The following is a 27366-nucleotide window of genomic DNA, read 5'->3' on the forward strand; positions in this document are numbered from 1 at the left end:
TTGTGATCCATATGGAAATAACTTCATGGTACAGGGATCACGTATGTTGTCTTTGCAAAACAACATGCAGTGACATCTGTAACGTAACAGATTTCTCTGGTGGGAGAGGACTGAAATGCCACATATTCCAGTTGTTTGCAATATATGGTCTCTGGAAAGTGTTTATTTTTCTGAGGGAGCATTGGACGTCTCTTTTATCTAGATACCCAGCTGGTATGCAATTATGTTTTCTTGCTTATGAGATCTTTAGTTTATTGAAAAGAAAAAATGACACAACTTTCTTCTCAACTGCTAGTTTGTTCTTTTATTCTGCCTCAAATAGGCTACATTCCTTAAGACAGTCTACATGACATGGCTGAGATCAAGCAGGAACAGCAGAGAGGTTGTTAGGAAGGGTTGAAGCTAAACGTGAATCAGCTGAGTAGAGGGTAAGTTTGTTAGACCATGCAAGTAGGGGAAAAAAAAAAGACCTAATTTTACATGGCTATTTTTGAGGCAGCAAATTGTTACTAGAAATTATATTCTGTCACTCTTGTTCCTGTGTTGTGCTGCCTTCTCATATTGTATAATATCCAGTTATGAGAAGGAAGACATATGGAGAATGCAGATAGGCAATCTAACTCTTGGGTGAGGATTATACAACACTTTTTCCTGTTATTTGTATAATTAACTTGATAATACAGACTTGACTTTTATGATTTTTTTTCTGCTGACTTCTGGTGCTTTAATCACTTGGTGAGAGACACATTGAGAAAGTAAGTGTTTCAATTTACCGACTTTCTTAAAATTGTACTTTACTTTAAATTGTTCCTCCATCTCTGTGTTTGGCATGACAAAGAATAGCAAAGCCCAGGCAAAGACAGGTATATTTTCAATAGCATGCAACACTGTTCTTTTTTTTTTTTTTTTTCCCTTAGAGAAACTAGAATTTTCTTAGAAATTTTCTTTATGCTACTTCCTGCAAAAAAGAAATTATGTTTTAATAACTGGAAGAATACTTACTAGCTTCCATCTTCTGTCTATAAATCTAGAAACTGGATTACTGGGAGTCTAAGTATGTGGGCTTTAGTGGCAAAGGAACAAATGTATATCACAATCTATAATTAGCTCAAAAGAAAACTGTGTAACCATGTTTTTCCTTTTTTTTTTTTTAAACCCCAGAAATATCTCTTTCTAGTGATAACTCAGCCACTTCTCATCCTGACTGTGTGTAGATCTTTAGGCCTTAAACCTATCACTTTTCTCAGATTGCAAAATTCCTAACTTTATTCACAAAATGGCACTGGCCTGAATACAAAGTGCCACACTTTATGTGGGAGGAAGAAGACAGGAAAAATGTTGTGGCAGGTGGCTTAAAATAAATAAGAATAAAACAAGCTCTGTTGGAAACTGCTTGGAGCTTTGGAATGTTTGAAGCAGTCTCTGCAAACCTGGGTCGCTTTGGAGAGCGCTTGTGAGAAGGTCAGCTGCAATCATCATATGGTTCTGCAGGTTTTTTGCATGGATATTTTTAAGAACGACGTGGTGTGTGTGCATTCGCATCCTAGGAGATACATAAACTAACCTCTAAATACCACACCAAGACCCTAATTATAAATCCAGATATAGGGTACATATCATGGACCTGTATGTTAAATATAATGCACCTGAGACCAGGGTTTGGCCTTAAAGCTATAGTTACTTCAGCTTTTCTCTGCCTGGATTATAATTTTAGTAATGTGAATACGAAACTGTGCAGATGCTAACCAGATGCTAATATCAAACTGTAGTTCAACATGTTTCCATGTAATAACTACAGTGTTACTATGGTGATAACAGATTCACTAGAGGTTTGATTTAATAAAGCAGGATTGCATGTTAGTATCTGTACAGTTGCCATAGTTTTAGCCAAACAATTGTGCTTCTTCTGACTGAATTGATGCTGTTGCCACTGAGCTTAGTGTCCCTTGTAAATCTATTTTTCAGGAATAAATTTGCTATGTAAGCGGGTTCTAGTGTATTGCTTTAATTGACCTCTTCTCTCCAATGGCAAAAAATAATAGTTTTGAATATGAACACAAAAGCAGTTTTGCTTAGAGGTTTGATTGTCTTCCCCTCTCTCCTTTGCCCCCTAACTGCTGCATTTGGCTTCAACTTCAAAGATACTTGAGCCAACTGCCCAAGACTTCCCAAGAAAACCTAAGAATTTAGAATAAGCAAAGAATCTAAATTCGCTTCCACGTGAGACCACCTGTATCTGCAAGCGGCAGAAAAGGATGTCCAGTTTTATTGCCACCCATCCAAGAAACCGCATAATAGGGACTTGCACGTTGTTATTTTAAGCTGATAAACTGCAGTCTGCTAGATACAGCAGGATTCGGCCTTCAGTAAGTTCTGCCGTTATCAGTTCTGTTGGCGTGAACACACACCAGGACTGTGTATGCTGTTGTTCTTGTGCTTTGGTTCTGATCTTCCTTGCCTCGCATCCTGCCTGGTCACCCGCCGGTCTGCAGGGCAGCCACCAGCGCCCTGAGAAGAGAAAGCAATCGAGTTTCCCCTCGCAGTGCTCTCGTGAGGCACAGGAAAGCTGGGTCCAAATGAGTCGGTTCCTTCCCTGATCTCAGACCAAGTGCTATTCCTTTTTGAACAGGCGGAAAGCTTGGTGGGTTCTTAGGGTGCGGAATCTTCTTAACCCTCTGTAGCTCTGCTTACAGCGATACGATTGCACGAAATGGAGGGCACGTGTGGGTCAGAACCAGGAACTCATCTGTTTTCTAGGAGACCACGCAGAGCTTTTGGCTTCTTTTATATCTTAATAATAGAAGTAATAATAACAATAATTAATGACTATAATGATAGTGATAACCTTCCAGCTGAACATGTGCAATTTGTATTGCCTCAGCATTATTCCCAGGCAGAGCTTCATTGATATTCCGAGCGTTGCCGTGTCTGTCACTGCTCTATGCACTTTGGGTCTGGAATCCCTGGGGAGCCTTGCAGCTGTCAAATTGACTTCCATCATTTCTCTGTGAGCCGAGAGACAAATTATCCAGCTAGCCATCAGACCAGACTTTGCCATCCAACTTGCAATCTCTAAGTGATAAAACGCCGCCTGCCCGTTCCGGCAAACCCTTCGGCCTCGGAGCTGGGGGTGGGGGGGAGCCGGCACTACCCGTAAGGTTTGGGCTGCCGGTGTCCCCGCTTTTATACTTGACAAGCTGCGATTAGGCTGCTTATTTTTATTTTTTCCTATTTATTTTTTTTAAGAGGTATTCATGGTCTAGTGATTTGGCAGTCGCCTGGGTGAGTCAGTGACACGTGTGGGCCGGGCGCCCCCGGGACAAAACGCACCCCACGGGCCCGGGGCGGCGCGGGCAGCTGGGGGGGCTCCCCCGGCGTGAGGAGGGTTTGGGGAAGCGCGTTCTGGTTCCTCGGAAGCCGCTGGTGAAGCGCCCCGTCCCCCTGCAGACGGGCCGTGCCTGGCGCCGGCCGAGGGGCCCGACCCTCCCGGGCCGGGTGCTGCCGCCGGGGTCCGCGCGGTTTTCCTGAGGGGCAGAGCCCCGGGGGCGGGCCCGAGCGCCATGCAAGCCCCGGGGCCACGGCCACTGGAACAGCGCGGGGCTCGCCGCTGCCGGCGGGGAGAGGGGCCCGGGCCCGGCGGCTCCGCCCCGCCGCGCTCCTCCCGCCGCCCGCGCCCCGGGAGCCGCCGCTGCCGCCCGGCCCAGGGGTCCGCCCGCCAGGGGGCGCCGCCGAGGCTCTTAAAGGGGCCGGCCCTGCGCGCCGCGGGTGAGGGGTGAGGGTCGGGGCCCCGCGCGCGCTCTCGGCGGGACGCCGCTCCCCGCCCGCCTGAGGCGCGGAGGGCCCTGCCCGGCTGTGCGCGCTGCATGGCCGCCTCCTCTTCCCCGGGGCTGGTGAGGGACGTTTCTCCTCTTAACGGGAGGAAGTGAATCCCCGAGGCGAGGGCTGACTGTAAGTACGCTGCTAGAACCTGCCTCGGGGTTGTTTTGGAGGCTGGCAGCGGGGTTTTACGCCTAGAGCAGAGGGCAGCTCGGCAGGCCTCCAGCTGCTTGCATTTTCCTCTGTAACAGAGGTTACCCGTGTACATGAAGGTCAGACACCCCCTAAAGCATGTCATACCCTCTCAGTCTAACTTTTTAAAGTTAACTAAGTATGCAGATGTTCAGCCTTTTAAACAAGCTAACATCAGTCCCCTATGCCCCTAACCTCTCATCGTCCTAGGCCTTTCCTAGAGGTTTGGGTTCCAGAAAAACATCTCTGAATCCCCAGGAGCTTGCTGCTTGGGAAGGGAAGAAGACGTCTGGGTTTCTCAAGCAGTCCTGGGGACAACATTAGGTGCCACTAAGCAAGCTGCCTTTATCAGATTGTGCCTTTCTCTAGATCATGTCTGTGGGCAAGACTTGGCCTGGAATAAAAGTCTACGAGAAAGCAGTACTTAGCAGAGCTGTGATCTCCCTAATGATTTTCCTCTCCCAGTTCTCTGGAGATCTAGGTTAAAAACAAAATATCACAGCTCTTCTGAACAGCATTTCTCTCTAGCTTCTTGATTCGAAGTAGTTGATTTTAAGGGCTGTTTTCTGTTCCATTTAAGGATTCTTAACATGTGTTAAAGTTTAAAAAAAAACAAAAACCAAAACACAAGAATTGTTTTCTTAGTGTTACACTTCTATGTGATAAAGAAACAAAGTGTCAGATCATGTTTCCTTGTGGCCACATGACCATGGTACATCCACTGGCTGCACACAGGCTCCCAGATGGAGGTCGGTTTGACCTGTAAAGCCATCAGAGGTGGGGATCTATCTGCCTTATAGTAATCCAGCTTTTTTTTAATTATTCCATTACTGTTGTAATCAGCTGTGTTTGGGTGAAGCTGCAAGCAGGATCTGCAGGCAGGCAGTTTTCTGATGAGGATTTTCATCTGCTCTTGAGATATAGCCTGCTCCTTCAAAATAGCTCAAGTTTTGTGAAACTTAGAGATGCTCTTTCAGGTCTGTGTTTCCTGATGGTTTCATTGTTTCTTTGCTCACTTTGCAGTCAGGATTGATTGTGCTGTTCTACCTCTGGTGTAGTAATCATCGTATGACAATCTCTTGAAGATGCCCAGAGTTGATGATAAAATACTTCGCATTTAAAAGTGACATAAATATGCTGAAAGTTAAATAACAATCTCCAGTGTTTATTTTTCTCCAGTGTTATGAAGTCATTTAATAGTGGTACCGGGTCTAAAATGCACTTTCACTTTTTTCGCTTTCTTCTTTCCAGCACCACCATGTTTAATTGTGGCTGTCAAAGTACAAGCCAGACGTGGCATTTAGCAACCTGATTCTACCACCCTTCTTTCTTTCCATTTCCTTTCCTATAGGCGTCCACAAATGCCTATACCAGTGGGTACTCTGACATTTCCAAATTGCAGTTTGATAGTGTCAGAAAGGTTCATGAATTATTAAAATGTCTCAGCATCATAGAGGTTGGAAAATTATATATAATTTGACAAAACAAGCACACAGAAAAAGAAAACCCCACCCAGGCATTCCCAAATCAAGAGAGCACCTTTAAAACTTTCATTTGAATTTGCTTAGAAGGTTTGAATAGTAGGAGAGATGCATGAGTCATTCTCTCTCTGTCTCTCTCTAGAACAGGAAAGCTAGCAGAGGGTGGAGGCATGTCAGCACATAGTGTGGTACACTTTAAAATATCAGCTGAAATGACTAGGCTGAAGAAGTGGGAGGACTGATATTAGTCACACGCTATTACACAGTTCAGAAGACGAAGGCAGAAGGAATTACCGGACAGGCATATGTCACTTGGCCCAGCATTTTAAAACACATATCTTGACTTCAGATCTCTTCATTCTTTCTTCAGAATGCCTCTGTTTGCCATGCATTCTGAGTGAGATTCATTATCTTGGCCCTACAGTGAGCAGCTGACTGCTCTTAAGCTGAGATGTTAGAAAAAATGGTTGAGTTTACCACATAGGCAGTATCAGCAACTTACATCCATGATCATTTTGCTCAAGCCTTTTGTTCCTCATCCCACTGGACAAGCACCAGAGCTGTTGCAATCTTCCAGCTCCATGAGCATTAGTAAGGAGGATGAGGATCTGTGTAGGAGACGCCAAGATCATGGAGAGATCTTTGATATGATTTCCTGCCCTGCTGCAAGCAATTCTGTGTTAGCTGTCTGCACAGTGAAGTAATATAGTCTCTGTTTCTTAGGCCCTGTACCTTCATCATTCTTGGCATTTACAACATCATGCAGCTGGCCTACCTTGCAGAGAAACAGACTGCATTTTTTTTGGTGACCACAATACACAGGCCAAGAACTTGGATGTAAGTTCCTCAGGCTTTGTCATTGCAGTAGTAACAGAAATTAATTTGGTTCAAGAAAAGGGAAAGTGTATCCTTTGGATGTGTGAACTTCCCAGTTATAATGGAAAAAAGCTCTTTAACACCAGAATTTTTCTAACGTGTTGAATGTTTACCTCGGTGTCTGTAGCTGAAGGATTTTGAAGAGGTGTGCAAACCTCAGCTCACCTCTGTGTGCTCATCTTGCTCTCCCAATGAATCTGAAGCTGTTACTTAAATGTACTTTATATGCAGAAATAAGGGTAAGTGACCAAAGAGATACTGCAAGGAAGAGCTGGTATCATAGCCACAAATTGAGCTCAGGAGTTACCTTTTCCCTTTTGTGCAAGCTGCTTGTCCATGTTAACCTTCCAATATATTACAAAAAAATCTTGAGGCCAAACAAATAATAAAAATTGCAGATTGTGTGGCATAAGATCTTGTCTTGTCCTGGGTTGAGCATGGATACTTCCAAATTTAACTACCAGGCTCTGTACGTCCTATCTTTCCCAAGCTATCTATTTTTGGGTAGTTTTTAAGTCTAGGCCACGTGCCTGGTGCAAGGCAATTAGTTGTGCTGAGTAGGTCTGGCAGACAGTCTTTCTTGAACTGAGTCATAAACTGCCCTTGGTGGTAAGGCAGGGGAGTTGATCCTGGGTTTGCCCAGGTCTTAGTGTAGTATGTCCCTCTGCTTACCCGTTTTATCCAAAGATAGGAAGAGGTTTGTACTTAGGTGACCTTGTCGAGAAATACAAACAACAGTTTTCTGGGCAGACCCTCTGCTTGGGCCTGCAGAAGTTTGCAGGATACAGCCTTTTTATGTAGCTGAATTTTTAACAGAAGGTGTTTCATTAAATAGCCCAGATCTTGTCTCTGTTCTATACCGCTTTATCTCTCTGCAAGTACATCTGATAATCTTATATATCACGTTTCACCAAGCCAAAAATAAAACCTGCAACAGACCTTCCTAGTTGTCTGTGACTGTCTTGTGAAGTACTTCTATCAGCCATGTGAACCATTGTGGATTTGTTCTTACCCAGATTTCAGCCTGTTTGCCATGTGCAAACATTTCCTTAGTACCACTCAAGAAATATTTCAGGTGTCGCATATAATACCTTCTTTAGAAGAAAAAAAAAAAAAGTCATGATCACTTTCTCTAATTTTCTGACAAATTTTGAAATCAATTATTGGAATTGTACCATTCCTCTGCCCTAATTGGATAGCTGGTGTCTTAACAGCTGTCAAGAATTCTCAATTGAGTAAAATACAGTGCTAAAGCTTATGGAAGTTTTTATAAGTGAGCCATACTAGCTGATGTTATTAAATCATTTCATTAGGTAGAACATCCAGAGTAGTTTACCTTTCCCTCTGGTTAATGTGCTCTGTAGGCTTGGCCACAGCATTTTTAATGGCATATATTGAAATCTCCTTCCCAGAACCGTTATTTTAAAGATAATAAGGGCAATAGCAGGCAAGGAAAAAAGATTGTCTTGCCTTTCGTGGTGAAACTTGGCTTACTGTGTGCATTTGTTTGCTTTTCTGATTTATTTTCTTTTGATCAGAACCATCTGACCCTCGTGTTTAAAGGAATGTTTTTTTGGAGTTTTGAAGTCTGCCTGTTATAACATCAGTTCTGCAACCTGCAGCGAAAGGAGCAGGCAGATGCGTACTCAGCTGAAGCTTAACAAATCTGTCTTTGTTGACATGCAGAATCCACACCTGCAGCATGTGGATAGTATCCTCAGTCCCTATACGAGAGGTAAACATCCAGGCTGTGAAGTTACAGGTTCCCTCAATTTGTCAGAATTTTCTTAATGTTCAAAATGCTGTACGCGGTTTTCTCGTGTGAACCTTTCTCTCAGTGTTTGAAATGGCAGCTTTCTTGCTCAGTTTGAAATACATTTTCCTCTCCTCTGCACAAAAAATATTCCCAGCCTCTCCATTACGTATTCTGTTTTTAAAGGCAAAGCCAAAAATATTGGATGCTAAGAGAAGTGCGCCCAGCAGCATGAGAAAAATGTGCTAACAAGTCAGCCAGTATACACCCATTTCATGCACAGAACCAAGATCAATGCTTTAGCAGTGAGATCATGCAGGCTTCGGGCGGAAACAAAGAGCGCTGAGATGGGGATTGCTGTGATATGTGGGTTCTGTGTTTTATGTTCCTAAGTTCTCCACTGTCAGAACAGAGCAGCAGACAGTTTGTGTTTAGTTTATTACAGAATGCTAGAGTAGAGAGAGTAGTTGTTCCTTTCATGGGGCCCTGGTTCTTTTCTTTGAGAGTGCAGTCTCATTTGTCAGTCGAACTGGTCTAGGTTGGCTTTGCCTCCACATTATATTGTCTTGCCCCTTTCCTTTTGCAGGCAGTCATGACTGTGCAGTCGGTCATTGAGATAAGGAGGCGGAAATCTAAAAGGGTAGGTTTTTTCCTCCTTGCCATGTTTGCACCATGATCAGGCTGACTGCTGTGTTACAGCACGTGTGGTTCAAGAAAGGGACCAAGACGAGGAGATGGCAATTCTGCAGCTTTCGACAGCATAACAGGTTACTGGTTTTGTAGACTGTGAAACTATACATTCACTGCTAACTCCTGATTAGTATTGAAAGAGTCTGTTAATGCTTAAAGTTCTATCTGCTTTCCAAGTAGTAAGTTCTTATGAAAAACAAGTCATCGGAGTTGCAGAAAAAGTCAGAAAGCACTGTATTTCCTGTGTTGTGGCAAATGAGCTCTTCTCTTCTGTTGATGTGAAACCTCTTGATTTTGCCAAAATACCATTTTCCTATGGACCAAAAGAAATAGGAATACAGTTTCAGACTAGATATTGTCTGATGTGGTTTTGGCAATTAAGCTATCATTTAGGTACCTAATCTGGGAGTTGAGCTCACCTGGAAAATTTGTCTTAATTTTTTGGTAGTGAATCATGAAAATGTACCTTCTTCTTTGTGAAGGGCCTACTAGTCAGAAATAATAGAATTGTCCAAAAATTGCTGTTTCAGATTTGAAATTCCTGGCTCTTAATTCAGAATTTAACCTCCTCTGAAAATTTCAGAAATTTTTCAGACAGCCATTCACCAGTTATTTAATTGTATAAATACACCCCTGTTTTGATTTCCGGTTTAAATTGTTCTCATTAAGGATTACTTTTGACTTAGAGGAGTCTGATAGCATTTAGGAATGATAGGAAACTGACCCTCATAACATTTACCCTTGTGTGGTTTGTCTCTGATTATGTGTGCTTTCTGTATCTCTCACATAAATAAGTAACGTGTTAGAAGTGAGCATGGTTGTGCGTGTAGCAAGTTTCTAACACAAACTTGTGCAGGCAGTACTAGAGAGGGCTGTACTAACTACACAGAGGTTTTACTGCAGTCAGTGACCAGGTACTTCTCTGGAAACAATTCCTAACATCTTATTTCATTATCGGGCGTAAAATAGGTCACTTTGTGGCTTTGAATTCTGTAGTGAATCTGTTCAGGTGACCTCACAGCAGCATCCTACAATCTGGCGTGGTGGGTTGGAGCAGCAACAATTTCTTCACAGCATGAACCTGCCACTGCCCTTCCTGGTTTTTCTTTGAAGTAGGTCAAGTCTGTGAACTGCTAAGACTCTGTGGACCCCTCATTTATTTTACCAGTCTAGCTTCCAGAATGTGGAGTAGAAAGATCACCTGCTTCGTTCTGTCTGAGCAGTAGCAGCTTAGGCGCAGAAAACACAGGCAGTGTGTGCTAAGCCTAAATCAGAAAGGCTTGCAGTAGTGTTGTACTTCAGCTTGAAGAGGATAATCTACAAAGGAAAGCTCTTACAGGACTGGTTTCTGTTCGGTTGTTTAGAAATGATTCACTTTGTCCCTTTTCTTTGGTTTTCTGGAAGTGGTAAGTTGCATAACCACATTTAAGGTTTTACTTTAGTAAAACAGCTCTCTCGGTCTGGACAGCTTCAGGAGAAACGCTTATATCCAGGAGAGTCATCTGGGACACCGTGCTCAGAGAGGGCCTGCTCGGAGCACAGAGGTGCCAGTGGCATCGTGTTGAGGGACAAGGAGGGCGAGAGACGGGGAGGCTATTCCAGTACATTTTGGTCATGGGTAGATCCTGTAAAGAGTTTAATAACTGAAAATATCTCTAGCTTCATCTGCATATTTCTTCTGGGTTACAGGATGTCCACCGTCTTCTCACGGACCTGGATGTACTAGAGCTGCTTTGTAGTTGTCTCAATGTGGTCTCACTTGAACCTGAGGGGGTTAGAAATGAATTCCAATTGCCTAAACTCTCCTGATTTTTCCCCATAAATATCTAGCTTATATGTGCAGCAAACTTTCCATTCTGGACATCATACAGACATGGTTCTCATAAGTAAATTACTTTTAGTAAACAGCAGTATCATGATTTAATCCAATTAAACAAAACAATATGGATTCTTTTTTCCTTAGCAAGGCAGAGCTGTAGTATAATAACTTTATTAAATGTATTTGAGCAACCCACTTGAAATGATGAGGGTCCTTTGAACACGTCTCTATTTGTTATGTTTGTACAGCATCTAACACAATGACTTGTAAATTCTATGTCTTCTACCAGAACAAAGTAACGACTCCTAGATGGCCCTCTACCTGCCTTCCCCAAAAACTCACTAAAGCAAACTGTTACTCCTCAAGACCTCCTCCAGTTTTACCTATTGTGCAGTGAAAAGCTTGAGACCAGCTTTTGACGTACTGGTTCCTTTAGTAAATTGTTGCCATTTGAGGAAGGTTGAATTTAAGCATTGATTTTTTTTTTTAATTTTTTTTTTATAAATTTGCACTTTAACTTTTTGCATTGCAATTTGTTGTCTGCATCTTGGGTGTTTAGTTTGATTAGTTTAGTAGTCTGGGTTCTGTCTAGATGGTGAGGATGGTCATCCCTGAGTGGAAACAATGGAGAGTCAAACTGTGTCCATAGTTACGATATGCTGTGCTCATTCTTATCCTTAGTTTCAATCAATTTTTGTATGAAGTTGTGCTTTCCAAATAATGGCTGTACATCTGTGAACCAGTAGTTACTCAGAACTTCAGACAATAAAATTGTAATACACTCTTCTCCTTTATAGATATCCCTAATTGGTTTCACTGCTGTCTTAAAACAATTCAAAATACAATATTTATTCCCCTTTCAGCTATGTAGTGGGGGATTGTTTTGATATTTTGTGGCAACAGTGGCCACAAGGGTGTAAAAATACATTTTTCTGCTCTATTTTTGAATCTTTCTCTAAAATTAAAGATGGGTAAATGTTCTTGATAGTACATCTTGATAAGACCAAAACCTTGTTTATTACTTTTAATTATGAATTAATCTTGGAGGACAGCACCCTTTCACTAACTAAGCCAATCAAATGACCCATGTGATTAAGTATTAGTAATAAAATGGTACGCTGTTGGTACTTCAGGAAAAACATTGCACTTTTCTTAGGAAAAAATTCAGTTATTTTGTTCCTATGTACGATGTTATAATTGGTTTATAATTCATTATGCTTGATCACCATCGAATAGTGCACTGTGTACACCTGAAAAATTCCTGCAGTTGCAGGAAGCCTGACAGCAGCTGCTCTTGTCTTCTCCAAAAATTACTTCTGAACTTTTCCTGAAAAGTGCAAAACTTCTTTTTAGGAGTGTCTGTCTTGACTTGTTAATTTGTAGTTACAGACCATGTGGGAATGTGATCTAACCAGCTGAATAACACTTCAACCTTACTAGCATGAGCATGTTGTTTACTTTGATGCTCTGCTTATGCTAAGTGGTCAGATCCTCTAATCTGTGTCTCCTGTAGCTGTATTTAGCCTTTGGTAGATCAGTGATAGAATCATCTTTAGGTACCAAGAGGCTGAATGTATATGACAATCAGTTGCAGACAGACTAGAATTATAATGGAAATACATTTCATCTGTATGTTTTGGCATTTTTATTTTAAGTTAATAGAAGTTAATAATCCTTGGGTTTATATTGTGTACATGTGTGTATGCACAAGCTTTGATCTCAAGCGTATTGTTTGGGGAAATACAAGAACTTTCAGCAAAAATTGCTCAGATCCACTGCAAATAACGGACTGAATTTGAACTAGGACTCATGTTAGCGGTGATACTCGTCTCTTACTTACATGTGGCAGGCTCAGCCCTGAACCCTGACCCCACAACTATTTGTATGTGTATTTCTCATGTAGTGATCATCATCTTATATAACTATCTTCCATTGTTCTGACATGTATGGGTTCACACATAACCCAAGGCTTTAGTAGTATTATGTACAATTATTTGAAATCATTGCCCATGTGTCCAAAAGATGACTAGCAGAAATAAAAAGCAATGGTTCGGGTTTTTTTCTTTTTTATTTCTTTTTTTCAGTTTCCTTGATGTTTCATGGCTTGGCTAAGACCTTTCTATTTTTTGCTTTGAGTTGCTACCATCCAGTTTTTTATGTGGACCTCTTTGGAACTGTTCTTTGATGTCTAGGGTATTTAAGCCAAAATTCTGTTCATTTTTTCCTGGCGGCAGCTACTTCACAGTGAGTACATTAATTAAAATTTGTGCTTGTCAAAGACGGGATCTTCAGGTTTTTTGCCATAGCAGAATGAATCTTTTCTTTAGCCTAGCGAGACTATCACAGTACGGCCAATAGAGACAGACAGTATGGATTCTGAGATGTAAAGAACAAAGTATCACCCTGGCAGCATCAATTTAAGCCTTGTCATGCTTTTATACCCTTAACGGGCACCTGGTTTGTAATAGTGCTGTTCACCAGCATCTGCCATATTGAACAGATTTGAGAAAGTATTATTTTATACCCTAGATAGTGCAAATACAAATAGCTGTCAGAATTGTTCGAGTCATTTGCTATCAGTCTGATGCGTGAATTGAAAAGTTTTTCATGCTAAAAGGTAGTTGTGGTGGAAAGGTGGGGAACATGCTGCTGCCCTCATGTTGATGATTATTCTACCCCACTGCCAAACTTCTCAAAATCCTCATTTACCTTTTTTTAATCTTTTTTCTATACTGTTTCTTACCAAGATTGTTCTTAATATAAAATATCATTTCACTGCTTCAAGCGGGTGACTCAAGGAAATGTGCAAGCAGTCTGCAAAGTTACTTTTAGAGCAAAATCCAAATGATATTTAGTGTGTAAGTGTATCTAAGTCTTCTGGCCTTTCCTAGAGTGTCTGTTACTGAGTTCTGGGGTTTTTTTTTTTATTTCATTCTCAAATAAGGTTTTTCTTTTCACATTTTTGAGCTGGTAATGTTTTGTTTCATTTTTTTATTCATAGCAAGGGAAAGCAAAGTTTCCTGTTAGAACAGATATTCTCAAGTTTCAATCATAAGTATTGGATGAGAAAAGTAAAGCAAACGTAGAACTTCTATCATTGATATGGATGTGAATATGTCCCAAGATACTTAGCAGCTGTCTCCTCCTTTATTAATGATATTGCACAATTAGCTATTACACAGAGCTTTGTCACTAAATGCATTTCTAAGGTGAGTATATATAATTTTCCCCATTTTATTGACTGAGGAAATTAAGGCCTAGAGAAAGGAAGTGATTATTCACAGACCCTGGAGAAGAAATTGAGTCCAGAATTCTGTATAATGGACCATGTAGGCAATGTGACATGCCCTAGAATAACCATTGCATTTCAGATATGCCTGTGTTGCTCCGCATTCCAAAGAAATAAAATAGCTGTTGCTCTTCTTTTTAACCAACTGTTCCTCTCTCTTTCTCTTTTCCAGCTAGTGCCTTGCAGCCAGGATGTGAAAACATAGATGACTTGTGCCCAGCAAAATTTTTGGTAAGTCAATTAAATTTTAGTCTTGAAAAAAAGGAGTATGATTAGTGATGCTGCTGTAAGGCTTTGCTTACTAGCCAGTTAGTTGCAGTAGAGCAGGAAGCATACAGCTGTCAATTGGACATTGCGACTAACATGCTTGTGACAACAGGTGAAATTGTGGCTTTCAACAGGCTAGCAGGGAAGACTTTGTCCACTGCAAGGGAGGTGCAGAGGAGGAAACAGTGCCAGGAAAATGGTGTCAGTGGAGCCAAGAATACAGAAACCCCTTTATTTCCTCTGTGACTTCAGGTCTCAGCCCAGCTCTTTGAAACTGTGACTGTCAGTACTCAGCAGAAGAGTAATAATGTGTTGCCACAACAGCATTATTTGTCCCTGTTGATGTCCTTGTGCAAAACACAAATCTTAAAACAGCTTAGCTGAGAGCAGCTAAATGAATTCAACCTCCTCTGAAAGCTCTGTGGGGCCCTTACACAGCATGGAGACACTGAACCAGATGCTGACGGGTCTCTTGTTGCGCACAGTTTGTGCCTTTTTTGTTTATCTGCCATGAGTAAACTCAGTGGTCCTGATCTCATTCTCGTCAGACTAATCCTGTCTATGTTGGGTATTCTCTGAGGTCAAGGGGAGTTCCCTGTGTCTAGTGGCCTTCAAAGCTCAGTCCACTGAATGCAGGGAGGTCTTTGCCATTAACTATTCTGGAATCAGGAGCTACCGCCTGATCTTGTTTACTGCTGTAGTTAAGTCTTAGTAGGGAATCCCCCTATTCATTCATTCTTTCAATCCATGGGTACTAAAGCAGGCAGCATCAGCTGCAGAGCATTGGTTAAAGAGGCAACTTCCCATTGGTTGTAAATCAGGATTGCTATCGTCAGTTAAAGTCAGAAAATGGGATGGATGGAGGAGCGGGGCAGAGGAGGAAGGCTTGTGGGGTCTTGCAGCTGTTTTCCCATCTTCTCTCAAATAAAATTTCTTCAGTTTGTAGCAAGGAATCTATGCAGGAAAACTTGGAAGAAATCAGGTTGCACAAATGCTCCTCCCTACCCCCCAGAGCTGCCATAAGCTGCATTACTGCATGTTACTTTATTCTGCTTTTTCCCTCTCTCTATGGAACTGCAAAAGTGACAGTGCTTTAAATGGAAAGATGTGCAGCAAGCCATCAGTCATTGTGCATGGAGGATATATCTCCTGGTTTAGTCTTGCTTGTGCTTCCATAAATCAGCATAGCTAAAATATTTGTGGTTGTCTGTAGGAGATTTATGCAGGTGGGAGATTAGAGTCAGTCTGTCATTTTTGTGGGGGAAGTGAGAGATGGAACGGGCTGGGGAATGCTGGCTTGCAGGAAGGAAGGATTTATAATGTTGGTGGATATTTAGGGGTTCCATAGAGACAATCAGCAAAAAAAATCTGTGCGTGTACATGTGTACACATCTCTCTGATTTGGAAACAGGCTGTTGTTTCCCTGCATCATTTTTTGGTTAATCTAGTCAGAGAGAGACGTTATATGGAAGCATTCCTTTGCTCGGATCTGTCTTCAGACCTGGGGGTTGATTTGGTTTTTTTCCCTTAGGTCCAAAGTGTTCTGTATGTGGGTTATGCCTTACTTTTGCTGGCATATGCGTATCTTGCAAATTGGCTGTATGAATAATTGTGTCAGGTTAAAAAGTTCTTATGGACTGCTTCTCGTCAGACAGTCACTGAATGTAAGCCTAGGTACTTTTCCTAGTAACTGTGACTGTGTAAGTTCATCTGAGCAGGGGACGAAGAGGAAAGAGGGACGTAGGAATACGTATTCTAATAGTGGCAGCAAAATCCAGCTCATGTTTTCAGTTGCTGTACCATTGTATGACTTCATTGACTCTAATGTTTCGCTAGTTCTCATATCGGCTATGAATGTGACCCCTGACTTCAGTGGAGATATGCTGATTTACACCAGCTGATATTCTGACGCTTTATTTCTGTGCAACAGCAGTGGCCCACCAGGAGCACCAAGGGTGGAATAGCTGTAAGTGTCCTCCAGGCCTCTGCTAGTTAATCTCCCCTTTGCAGTCTGGGGGCAAAAGCCAGGGCTAAGCTGTGTGAAGGTCACTGCTGTAGCTTCTCTTTTGCCTCATTACTAATGAGCTCAGCCTTGTTCCCAAATGCTTGCTAGTTTAGGCAAAGCTCAGCACACAATGGGGGAGGCTGCACAGTCCCGAAACCTTGTAAACACATTTTGGAAAGCTTAAAAAAAAGTGTTGCGTAAAATATGCTCACAAGTTCTCTAGCCTTCTTTCTCCTTTTCCCGTGGGTTTCTGATTTTCCAGAGAACTCTGTTTTGCACCCTCTTGATTCTTCTCCCCCTGCGCCCCACTCCCACCCCCCCAGTTTTACTTCAGACTGAGCTGCAATGTGATACAACCGGTCAGCAGCAGGCAGCCAGCCTACGGAGCCCAGCCTGGGGAGTCCTGCGTAATTCCAGCGGGCAAGTCTGCTTAGTCCTGGCCTGAATACGGTTCTTCAGGATTTGAGGAAGGGGCAACTCCACCTAGAGGACTCCCAAAATCAACACACTGAGCCAGTGGTACCAGGACCTGACTAGGTGAAAAATTATCCCCTAGTTAATTAAGCCAAAATGAAAGTCTCCAGTGCTTTACTAATTGAGGAGGGATGCTTTGCCAGAACTAGCGGGGGGATCACAAAAAGAAGGATGAACAGCTTTCTTGAAATAGCATTGCTATCATGTGTTCTATTAAACTTAAGTAAAAATAATTTCCAGGGATGTGTATAATGTGAAGGGACAGAGATATTAGTCTTAAATCAGATTTATTTTTTTTTTCTGTTTGCCATCTTTGGCAAGTCCCTATAAATCTTTGCAGTTGTAGAGACAGCCTAAAAAACTGCTAACATTTTCAACTACAGAGCATAACACTGAATAAGGATAGTTGAAAAATTTCTGTCAAAACTGTGTTTAATGGAAAATAGAGTTTTGATAAAATAGCATTTTCACCAAAAATAGCTGCTTTCCATGGAGAATGTTAGTTTTTCACTGCAATATTTTGACAGAAATTTTCAAATCTTGGGCTGAAATATGTACAGCTGTTCAAGTCCGTCTAGTGCCACTCATATTTCTTCACCTCCTCAAATTTGAGGTATTTTGCCAACTCTTTGATTTTTAACATCGTGATACTTGGGAGTTTTTGTCAAGCCCACCTCTAGTCATAGGACTATTAGCTGCATGTTTAAAAAGCCGAGTTTCTATGGCTTTTGAAGTTGGAGAAAAGAAACTCTTGAAAATGTGATCCAAGTACATCAGGAATTAGAAATCAAGGGAAGCAAATGAAAATCTGAAAGTTGTTTGAAACAAGAAAAGAAAGGTTTTTAAGCCGTTTAAAAATATTTCTATGTAGAAAACGATTCATGGTCTGATTATTTTGAATGCATTACTCTGATAGTGCTTTTTTGCATAAGTTTCAAATGTATGATCTGTTAACCAAATTATGTAAGGAATGCTAAAAAGTACACAAGAGAAACGCAAAACCAAAACCACCTTAATTTTCTGCTGTGAAGTGAGTGATAATGATGTCTGCCTTACCAGGCTGTGGTAAAATTTATTGGAATCATGTAAACCATCATGTGATCTTAATATGTCTATGTATTAGCTGTGTTTTGTAGCACAGATAGCAAGCATCAGACAGCTGTGTCCCCTTAACAGCAGGGGTGGCACAGCAGGAATTCGCTTGCAGACCCATTGCGAGGGGGGCACAACACACTTGTTGGATATTTACTCTGTTTGGTAGGCTGTGAGAAAGCCTGTCATACCAGCTCCTTACCACTCTGTCTCCATGCTGGCTAAATTAAATCAACGTGATAACAGATAATACAGTGTCAGGCAAAAGATTAGTCTAGCCTAATATCCTGCCTCAGAGAAATGCTCATGTCCTATGCCCAGGAGAGCAGAGCAAATGTATAGTGACACCTACCCAGTACAGTCTCCCAGTCTCCATGGTTCAAGGTCTTGAGCCAAAATTGCTGCCTTTTTCTGTAGGGTTTGTTGATGTTTTCTTCTGTTTGTCGAATTGCTTTTTGAATTTTAGCGTCTGCAATGTGCTCTGGCAAGGAGTTGCAGTTTATGTAACTGCTGTGTGCATAGAAATTGGTCTTTACCTATCCTTTACTCCATTTTCTGTACCTTTTCCAGTTCTACTGTTTTCTTTTTTTTAAAACGGTGGTTGGGGTAGGGGGTGTGGGTGTGTGTGGCGGGAAGATGACAGTACTGGATCTGAATGTGGGCATACTCATGAATTTACCTAGTGATGTAGAAGTGCTATCTGTTTTGTTTTCCTTTTCTAGTGATTCCCCACATTCTGTTTACCTTTCTGAACATCATGGAGTAGTACATTGGTTTCATAGAACTTTTTGTTAACAACTCGATGATGTAGCTGCATGGCAGCTAGAATTCGTTGCTCTCCAGAAATGTTAAAATGACACCTTTGTTGTGCTGATCAAAAGGAACTAAGGGTGAAAGAGGTGAAAAGGGACACCTCAGAGCCTTGTGGGCAGGAAGCATCATTTTGTTTGTGCTTTCACTAGCAGAGACACTTCTTAATGTTTCTCATTATAGCTGGTATTGATTGGTGCTTTGAGATCCCTTTTTTTCAATTCCAAAGTTAAGATCTTCTGCCAGTGTTGTTTGAACTGAATCTGCAAGCTATCTGTCCAAAGTACTGTTGTCGTTGTTTGTTCCAGGACAACAGCAGAGCGAGGGTGTAGACTAAAGGTCTAATAAGCATACAGCTTTCTGGCAAGTGCTATGATGCTTGTAGGAAGTATTGTCAACTGTAATATTCATTTCTGCCCTAATAAATTCTTTTTTGTTTGGAGGGGTGGTTTTGTTTTTGTTTTGTTTTGCATGGGTTCTCTGTTCAGAAGATAGAGCCCAAGAAGCAAAACTTTATTCTAGTAAGCATATGGAAATCTTAGGCTTTGTCCACACTAGTAAAATCAAGGATGCCTGGGAATGTTCCCAGGAATGTTCCTCAAATGTGGAACATGATACTGTACTATTGAAGTGCTGGAATGTTTCTTGGCAGAATTTTGGCCCATGCCAGCTAGTATTTTTCTAAACTGTTCCCAGGTATGGTTTGCAGTTAGAGACCATTCCCAATAAGTAGTTTATATGCAGTCACCCTGTTTCAGACTCAAGAGCTTTCTATTGTAGGCATGAGCCATTCTCTGTCAGCTGCCCTCAATGTTTGGGAACATTCCTATGCATGTTTAATTTACTAATGTAAGTATCTGTTACATGAAATTAAAATCTGTCTAAACACCACCCCCCCACACACCCCTTTTGCTTTTCATGTCGCCTTTACTTTTTAAAGAATGTGATAGTACCGCTGAACATACTTCAGGAGGTTGTTTACATGGCGTTTATTTTAAGTTATGCTCCAGCGGGTGTCATTGTAGCTGATTCTGTATTCAGTAATTTCCTTTGATCAGGCAGAAATACTTATGGGATTTGGAATGGTGTTCACGGGCATGAACTTTATGCAGCAGTGTGTGCGAATATGTAATAAACTTTTGAACATTATTAGTTATTATGTGATGTGCTAGCTATATAAAAGATCAAAGATGTACTTTTCTAGAGCTATGTTCATATGTAGTAGGAAGTTCCCACCCCAAAATAACTACAGTTTTGAACGCTAATCTATGAAAGATGTGTCTTAGGTTCACACTTTTGTTTATTTGAGGGTTTAGGAAATGCAGGGTCATGGCTAATGTAAAATTTAGGCACTTGTATGTTGTAAAAATGAGCACATGAAATCAGTATGGGTTCAATATAGAGATTGCAGGCATCTTTTTTTGTATATGTTCATCAGAAACTAACAGCTACTGTGGCTCTTCTGTTTAACTATTACCTTGATGATAAATAGCTGGATTTATAGATAATATAAGAGATATTTTTATATATAGCATATAATAAGATGATGATGATCAAGATTTTGTTAACACGTTCTGAATAATTTGAAAATTGATTTGCCAATGTGATTTAAAAATGAGCACTTCTGGCTTTGGGTTCTAGGGTGTGAATTTGGGGGCTGACTCTATGCTAGTTTCTGGTAGAATCTTAACCCAGTAACAAATAAGTGGTAGTAAATGGGCCTGAGTGATTCTGGCGAGAGCGTCTGGTGCATTTAGAGTAAACGATGTACCAGTAATAGGGCAAGGCTGGAAAGTGGAATGTGTAATTGAGACATGAAAAAAATAAATGCTTCAACGATGGGAGCTGTACGCTTGCAGATTTTCCTACCCGAGTGCAAAGCAGCTTCACAGCTCCTTTAAAACAAGACATCAAGCAGATGCCAGTTTACTGGTTTCCATGGTGACTGTTACTCTGATGTGCAAATGCTGTGACCTCAGTGATCACTTGAGGACTAATATAAATAAAGTTGGTAAAGAGTCAGGTCCGACACTGTTCCATGGAGACCTGTGCACCCTGTTCTCATCTGGCAGAAGGGAAGATGCTTTAGCCCCTGCAGAGTGGCTCGTATGATATTTCACGTAAAGTACCCCAGCCACTAACTCGGCTTCTGATCAGAGGGAGGATAGTCGTCCTCAGCCTCAGCTCATGGAATACCTTCCTGCTGAGTTGCTGGCAAAATGACAGAAATTAGCAAGTTGAAAATTTGGAGCCCACGAACATTAATGTGAGTCCTTCCAGTTCCTTCAGTGGGCTCTAAATCCAGCTCACGGAACAGAACTTTAAAAGCCCAAGCTTCCAGAACAAAATCACAGAGCTTGTAAAAGAAAATTTCCCAGACTTATTTAAAACCAAGTTTTTGCATTGTTTGAGGTGAAACGCTTATCACGGTTTACAAGCCTTCCCGGTAAATTTTACCGATGTGTTTGGGGGAATTCCCTGCAGGGGGTGGTGGTAAATGTTGAGGAAAGAGCTATAATGTAATTGTGAAAGCATGAGAAACCATAGAAGGTTTTTCAAATGAATTTTCAGGTTCGTTCACAGCTTGGCTGAAGAGCAGCTGTGGGAAACAAACCTCCTGAGAACTGAAACCACTGAGTCTAGCTCAGAGTTGCAATTTTTCTGTAAAGCAGGGAATTTAAGCATTTCGGTGCTGGGGAAATGAAACTGGCCAGTGCTCTTTTTCACTAGGTGAGAAGGCAGGCCTTTCTGTATGGGTTGGACTTCATTACAGAGACGTTTTCAAGATAAGGAAGAAGAAAGGTTATTTTATGTTTCCTTTAGCTCTGACATGTTTGAGAAAGGAAATATTTTAAAATTCCGGAACTAATCATCAGTCGCTTAATTTCAAGAGACACTGAGCATTATTTTTGAAAGCCTTGGGGTCCTTGTAGCTGCCACTGGTTCAGCTGGGGAGACACACAGGTGTTCATGGTATGAAGAATGAGCAAATGTGTCTTAATTGTTGTCCCACACCAAACTGAAGGGCTCATTTTTGGTTCTGGAATCCACCTGGGAACTGGTATTCTATCACAGAAGCACAAGGATGTGAAGACTTTTCATATCTGTCAGTGAAACTAGGGGGATATTGGGGTAGAAAAAAGCTGGAAATATGATCTGGAAAACAAAATTTAAATTGACCAAAGGATGTTTATAAAGCATTTTTGTGATGTTAAAGATGTTTATTAAATCCACTTTTTTTCTTTAACAAATGAGAGGAGGACTAGCCCTTTCTGTGCCTTTGCCCTGTTACACTAAGTTACACAGTGGTGTGAAACTGGAAATGTGTGTTATAAAATCTAAGTAAGATGTTTCTGTGCAGCATTCCACACAAAGTAGCATTGTAGAGCTGAACCTGCAGCTCCTGAACTCTGCTTCAATTTCTCTGATCATCCAGATAATTTCTAACAGAAGTCGAAGATAACTGAATTCTTCTCTTCTTTTAAAGCTCCTTGGGTAACCAAAGCTATCCTTGCATGGAGCAATGAAGTAGTGTAAGAATGCCAATGTGCTGCGTAATTATATATTTGCAGTTTGTTCTTGAGCCCGGCAGCTTGTGAGATTAGCTTTCTTCACTAACTCCTGCTCCAGCCTTGGACATTTGACAGTGCAGGGGTGCTTTCCCTGCATCACAGCTGAATTGCATCCCAGTAAATGGTCCATACGAGAAGCACTTGGAGAGATGGTCCTTTGGATGTTTTGTTAGAAGAAACAGAACTTCAGGCAGCTGCACAGCCATGCAGTGCCCCTTTTTCTCAGGTTGTACAGGATATTTTTTTCTAATGGCCCTCTTACCAGACTAGCCTGTGTTTTTGCTATGTATGCAGGCTCCCTGAGCACGTGTAAACAACCTCCTGAAGCGTGTCAGTGGCACTATCACGTTAAGGATTACAATATGTTTCTAGCTGTTTTCTCTGTATGGGAGACAACATGAAATATGGAGCATGCTTCTCTTATGATTCTTCCCTTTATAATCTAAATTTGCAGATTCATTTGTTCCAACAATTCATGAAGAATTAATGTGGAACAGACAATTTTTTTAAAAAATGTATATTATAAATTTGATCACACTTTAAAATGAGTGCCATTAGGATCCAGATTTTCAGAGACTCCCAAGTGCTTTACTGTCCAATGATTTAAATTGGAATGAGATACCTCGACACCTTTTGAAGGTCTGCGGCTTTATCTTTTAATAGCCACTGTAATAAAGAGGTGGGGTTGTTGTGATAACCTCACAAAGCCTGCTTGTTGTGGTGATAACCTCATCTTGAAGTGTCCACCCTGCAAGACCTCCCCAGCTTTTATCTCTAAAGCACCAAGTTCTTCAAATGAATTTTCATTTGTTCTCAGCTAGATAAGCAGTATCCTCGTAATATCCACTTGCTACACTGTCTTCATTGACGCATATAGCCTGTGTGGTTAAGTCTTTATCAGATTAGTGCTTATCAGGCTGCACAAACGCAGCCTGGACACTCTTCTTGTATCTCCAGAGTTACGTTAAAGACTAGTCTGCCCTGTAGGTTAGCACAGTCTCCATTCAGGAAAGTGTTTAAACACATGCTTAAGCAAGTAAATAGTCCCATTTAGTGGTAATACAGTTACTCCTTTGCTTTGTTAAGAATATGCTTAAACATTTCCTTGGATTAGAGCTTGTGGTTGGCTGACTTATTGTGCAAGTATGCATCTGTATAGGAGCAGGAAGGATATAATTGTCAAGCTGGAACTAGGTTCTGATGTTGCATAGTTAAATGTGACAAGTATGCACCTATTGCAGGTGGCGTTATTGGAAGAGGAAGTACCAGTTTTCCCAGTAGTACACAAGTGGTTTTGAAGAATGAAAAACATTCGCAGAGGAAAATGTTGTGCTGACTGTGTTGTAAACTCCTAACTAAATCGGATTTAATGCAAGAAGATCACTTATGTAATGGATAATTGAAATATGGCATAAGTGCATGTGATTTGAGTTCATGCTGAAGAAAAAAAAATACACCGAAAACCCCGATCAATTTGCCAGAACAAAGTGATGTTGCTTTTAAAGTAGAGAGACGTTTTATATTTCATGCATGGGCAGTTAGCAATCAAGGCATAAATTTCATGGAAGGGATAGTAGGTCACCTGTTCTCTTGCTCTCCAACCTGAACTGCTCAGTATTTCTGTAGTCACTGATGTAACTGGCATTGACAGCTAACCAACAACTGTGGAATTCTTCTGGAGTGTGTTCTTACAGAGGTGACAGACATTCAGCCCCGTGAGGGAAAAATTTTACTGTGGGATTTTCCCAATTTGTAATTGAGTTTCTTTGGGGAAGAGAAGAGGAAGAGAAAACATCCCATGAACATTGGCAATGGTGGTAGGTCGCGACCTGTGACAGTGAGTCAGAAACATGCCTTGGTGATTTCTGCCAGGTGGCTTAGGGCTTTGGTTCCCCAGAAGTTCAGCTGCTTGCAAGAGCAGGTCTTTGATGAGAAGGGAGAATTTTTTTTTCCAGAAAAATTTCCCTGGATAGGGTACCTTGCTTCATGGTTGATCAGAACACAAGTCTAGGAGGGATAAATAGCATTTCTAAAAAGAGATACATGTATCTGGTGTTGTACCCTGGCTTTAAAAGGTATCCTTCACAGCATTTGAGGTGTCTGAAACTACCCCTACTCAGCAGTTTGAGTTCACTTACAACTTTCTTACTCATCTCACTAAAAGTACCAAAGAAATAAAACTATTCCTTTGTATCCTTCCAAAGTGGTCAGGAAATACTCCCACACGTTCAAGAAAAGCACCAATAGTAACAGGATGCCTAAAATTCAGGGGACTTGAATATCCCTGCCTTTCTTCCATGAACTTCAGTGCAGTTATTTATATCTGTACAAATGAATGGTTAGCACCTGGTCACTTTGCTCACCCAAACTGTAGATAATGAAAAATCAGGACCGAACAATTAGATACATTCTTGAAGTAGCAACATTTTGGTTCATTCATTAAGGAGCTTTAGTTAACTTTCCAGTATGGGTCATAGTTTTGTGAATCCAGCCTGTGGTAAGCGTGAGCCTGTCACAGCTTCTTGTTGGGAATCTTGGCTGTTTCTAACCTTAGATGTGTGGTTAATCTTTGAACTGCAGAGATCCTTGGACCAATCTCCAGTGTGGCAGCCAAGATAACAGCCATTATACATAGTAATGAATTATACCGAGTTTCAATTCATATACATTTTGTAAATGATTAATAGCTGCTTTAGCAAATAATTGTTAACCCTAGCATGTGTAGTGCCCTGACCTGTAAAATGTTTGTAACATCTGTGAATAGTTGATTGCCTACTTATAAACTGCTTATAAATGGAAAGTTAGTATGACATGTGACTAAGTGCAGGAACAGAGGAGAGGACAGGGCATTTGGCCTCTGTAAGATCCAGTGGATTCTCATGCCATGGCAGGGCTGTGAGACCCTATATAACTGTGAGCAGAGGCAGAAAATCGTCTCCCTTTGCACACGTGCTGTTTACTGTACATTACCTAGAATTTGTCAGAGCGCTTTCGTCTCTAATGCATATGGGATTTATCTTGAGAATACAGATAAGAAGGTATTATGATGACTGGCAGCTGGGAAAAAATGGGGAAATGCTGCCTGTTTCAGTGCTAGAAGGCACTGGATGGCTCTCAGAGGAGATGTGTTGCATTTCCATTGTCAACTTCGGTGGTGCTGGAGGAGTCAGTTCCTTCCTTTCTCAATGCCTTTCTTTCTCCCACTGCTTTGTTTGCTGTATGTGTCTACATCACAAATCATTTGGGGCTGAGGCTGAATCTCATACTCAATTTGATCCTCCAAACTCTACCCAAGTATAAATAATCAACAATATACCAAAATACAAGTAACAAAACCCACAAGTATCTTTCAATATAATGGTGATAAACATGTTTTCCTTTATTTTCTCTTTAATCTTTCATTTAATGATTCTTTTCTGTCTGGCTTGAGTCACCCATGTTTCCTCTGTTTGGATTGGCTTCTGGTGTGAAGTTTAGCAGCTGTACCTTTTTTTTGTGTGTTCTCTCTCACTGCTGCAGTATGTGAAATTACAGCTTTTTGTATGACAGACAGTTTCGTACATGACTACATTAGCCAGAAAACACTGCAATATCGAATAGATGGAAATCTGTACTTTAGTACCTGGGGCTAGAAGAGCCTATGCCACCCTCTGCCCCATCCCTCCAAACCCCAAAGCTCTAAGGGAGCTCTGAGGATACTGCAGTGTTCAGTTAAATTGGAATTGACCCAAGTGTCCAGGCATTTGTGTTAACTTTTCATGGGCTCTTTTCCTTCCACAGGCCCGTTCATGGGGCTAAAATAACACAGATATAACATAAACATTAAAATAACACAGGATCTCTTCTTCTGATCCAGGCATCAGAAATGACATGAACATGTGATATGGTCATCTCAAGACCACATTAGTTTGGCCCTGCAGATGACTCTCTGAGGCATGTAAAGATGGCTATGGGAAAACATAAACACAAATATCATAGAATGTAAAGATCATCTAGTCCAAACTCTACATACATTTTTCTGTGTGTGTCCTACCCTAATCCAAGAGCCCGCATGTGGACTTTGGAGAGAGCAAGGTGATACCTCTGGTTTTGATTAGCATGTTAGAAAAGTGGGGAAATTTCTGATGTTGCAGGTTGTTACAGTTGTGATAGTTCCAAAAGCAAAGCAGACAGGCTCTAGTTTCCTGGTCCAAAGGTAAAACCTGATCAAAATGATCATGTGTTTGTGAAGGAACTGATGGATGAAATTCTGTAGTATTCACTCAGTTCTGATTTGTAGGTGAAACTCATTTTACAGTTAATCTCACATGACTCTGAAAAGAAGTACTCCTATTGATAACTTGCATGAGTAAGACCTATGCTACATGTGCCTGTTACGGGTGCTCTTCTGAGGGCTTCCCAAATGGGTTTTCTGTTTTTATGTTAATATATGTAACATACTTTGTGGTGTCTACTTTTGTTCTGACAAAATGGGGTCGGAGATCGGCTTGAAGTGAAAGGGCAGCCTCTCTGGAAAACTTGGAAGTTGGGGCCTGGATTGTTGAAGAGAGTGTACAAATTCCTAGGTTCTCAAGTGTTTCTAGAGGACTTCGGTACAAAGCTTTGTTGGGTTTAGTTTGGCTTGTTCTTCGATGTGTCCTCCTCCCGCCCCCCAGGCCATCTTCTCTATCTTTGAGTGTAAGTAACTTCTGGGAGCTCACATGGGTGGCTTGTGCTGCATCACATGCACGGCAGAATCCACGAGAAGCAGAGAGCTGCTGAAATGGTTTTGTATCTGTTTTTACCTGTTGGTTTATATTTGGTAAACACCTGGATTGTTGTGCTGCTGAGTCTTTGGAGAATGGAGACTAGGAAGGAGGGAAGGGTTATGAGCAATTCTGTGGTGGTTTTTTTTTTTTTTTTTGTGGGTGCAGTTTATTTAGCACCTCTGCAAGATTCAACATGATAACTCTTCAAATCTTAGCACACTACTCAGAGAGGTAGAATGTCATAAAGGTGTCTGGTAAACAGATGTTCCCGTCTTTATAAGCTGCTGGGAAAGTGTGCATCATTCTGAATAAATATGGGAGCAGCTGCAGCTTTGGAAGCTTTAGTTTCCTGAATAAATACTTTGGACATCTATTCCACTTTGGCAGTCGTGGCTGTGGTGATCTAAAGGTATGAGTGAAGCACAGTTTATGGTAATAGACAACAGCATTTATTAAACCAATTGATAACATTAGAAAAATAG

General features: G+C 41.2%; 1 long non-coding RNA gene across 9 annotated transcripts in view; it reads left to right on the top strand.

Moving 5' to 3' along the window:
• LOC130147083 (uncharacterized) overlaps nt 1-27366 on the top strand; it is a 189602-nt gene that overhangs the window by 138149 nt on the left and 24087 nt on the right. For all 9 annotated transcript variants that reach the window (XR_008821103.1, XR_008821102.1, XR_008821104.1 and 6 more), the window contains one exon: nt 14089-14147. This is a non-coding gene — a long non-coding RNA (uncharacterized LOC130147083). The remainder of the gene's footprint in view (nt 1-14088; nt 14148-27366) is intronic.

This window comes from Falco biarmicus, chromosome 3 (assembly GCF_023638135.1).
Source record: "Falco biarmicus isolate bFalBia1 chromosome 3, bFalBia1.pri, whole genome shotgun sequence".
NCBI lineage: Eukaryota > Metazoa > Chordata > Aves > Falconiformes > Falconidae > Falco > Falco biarmicus.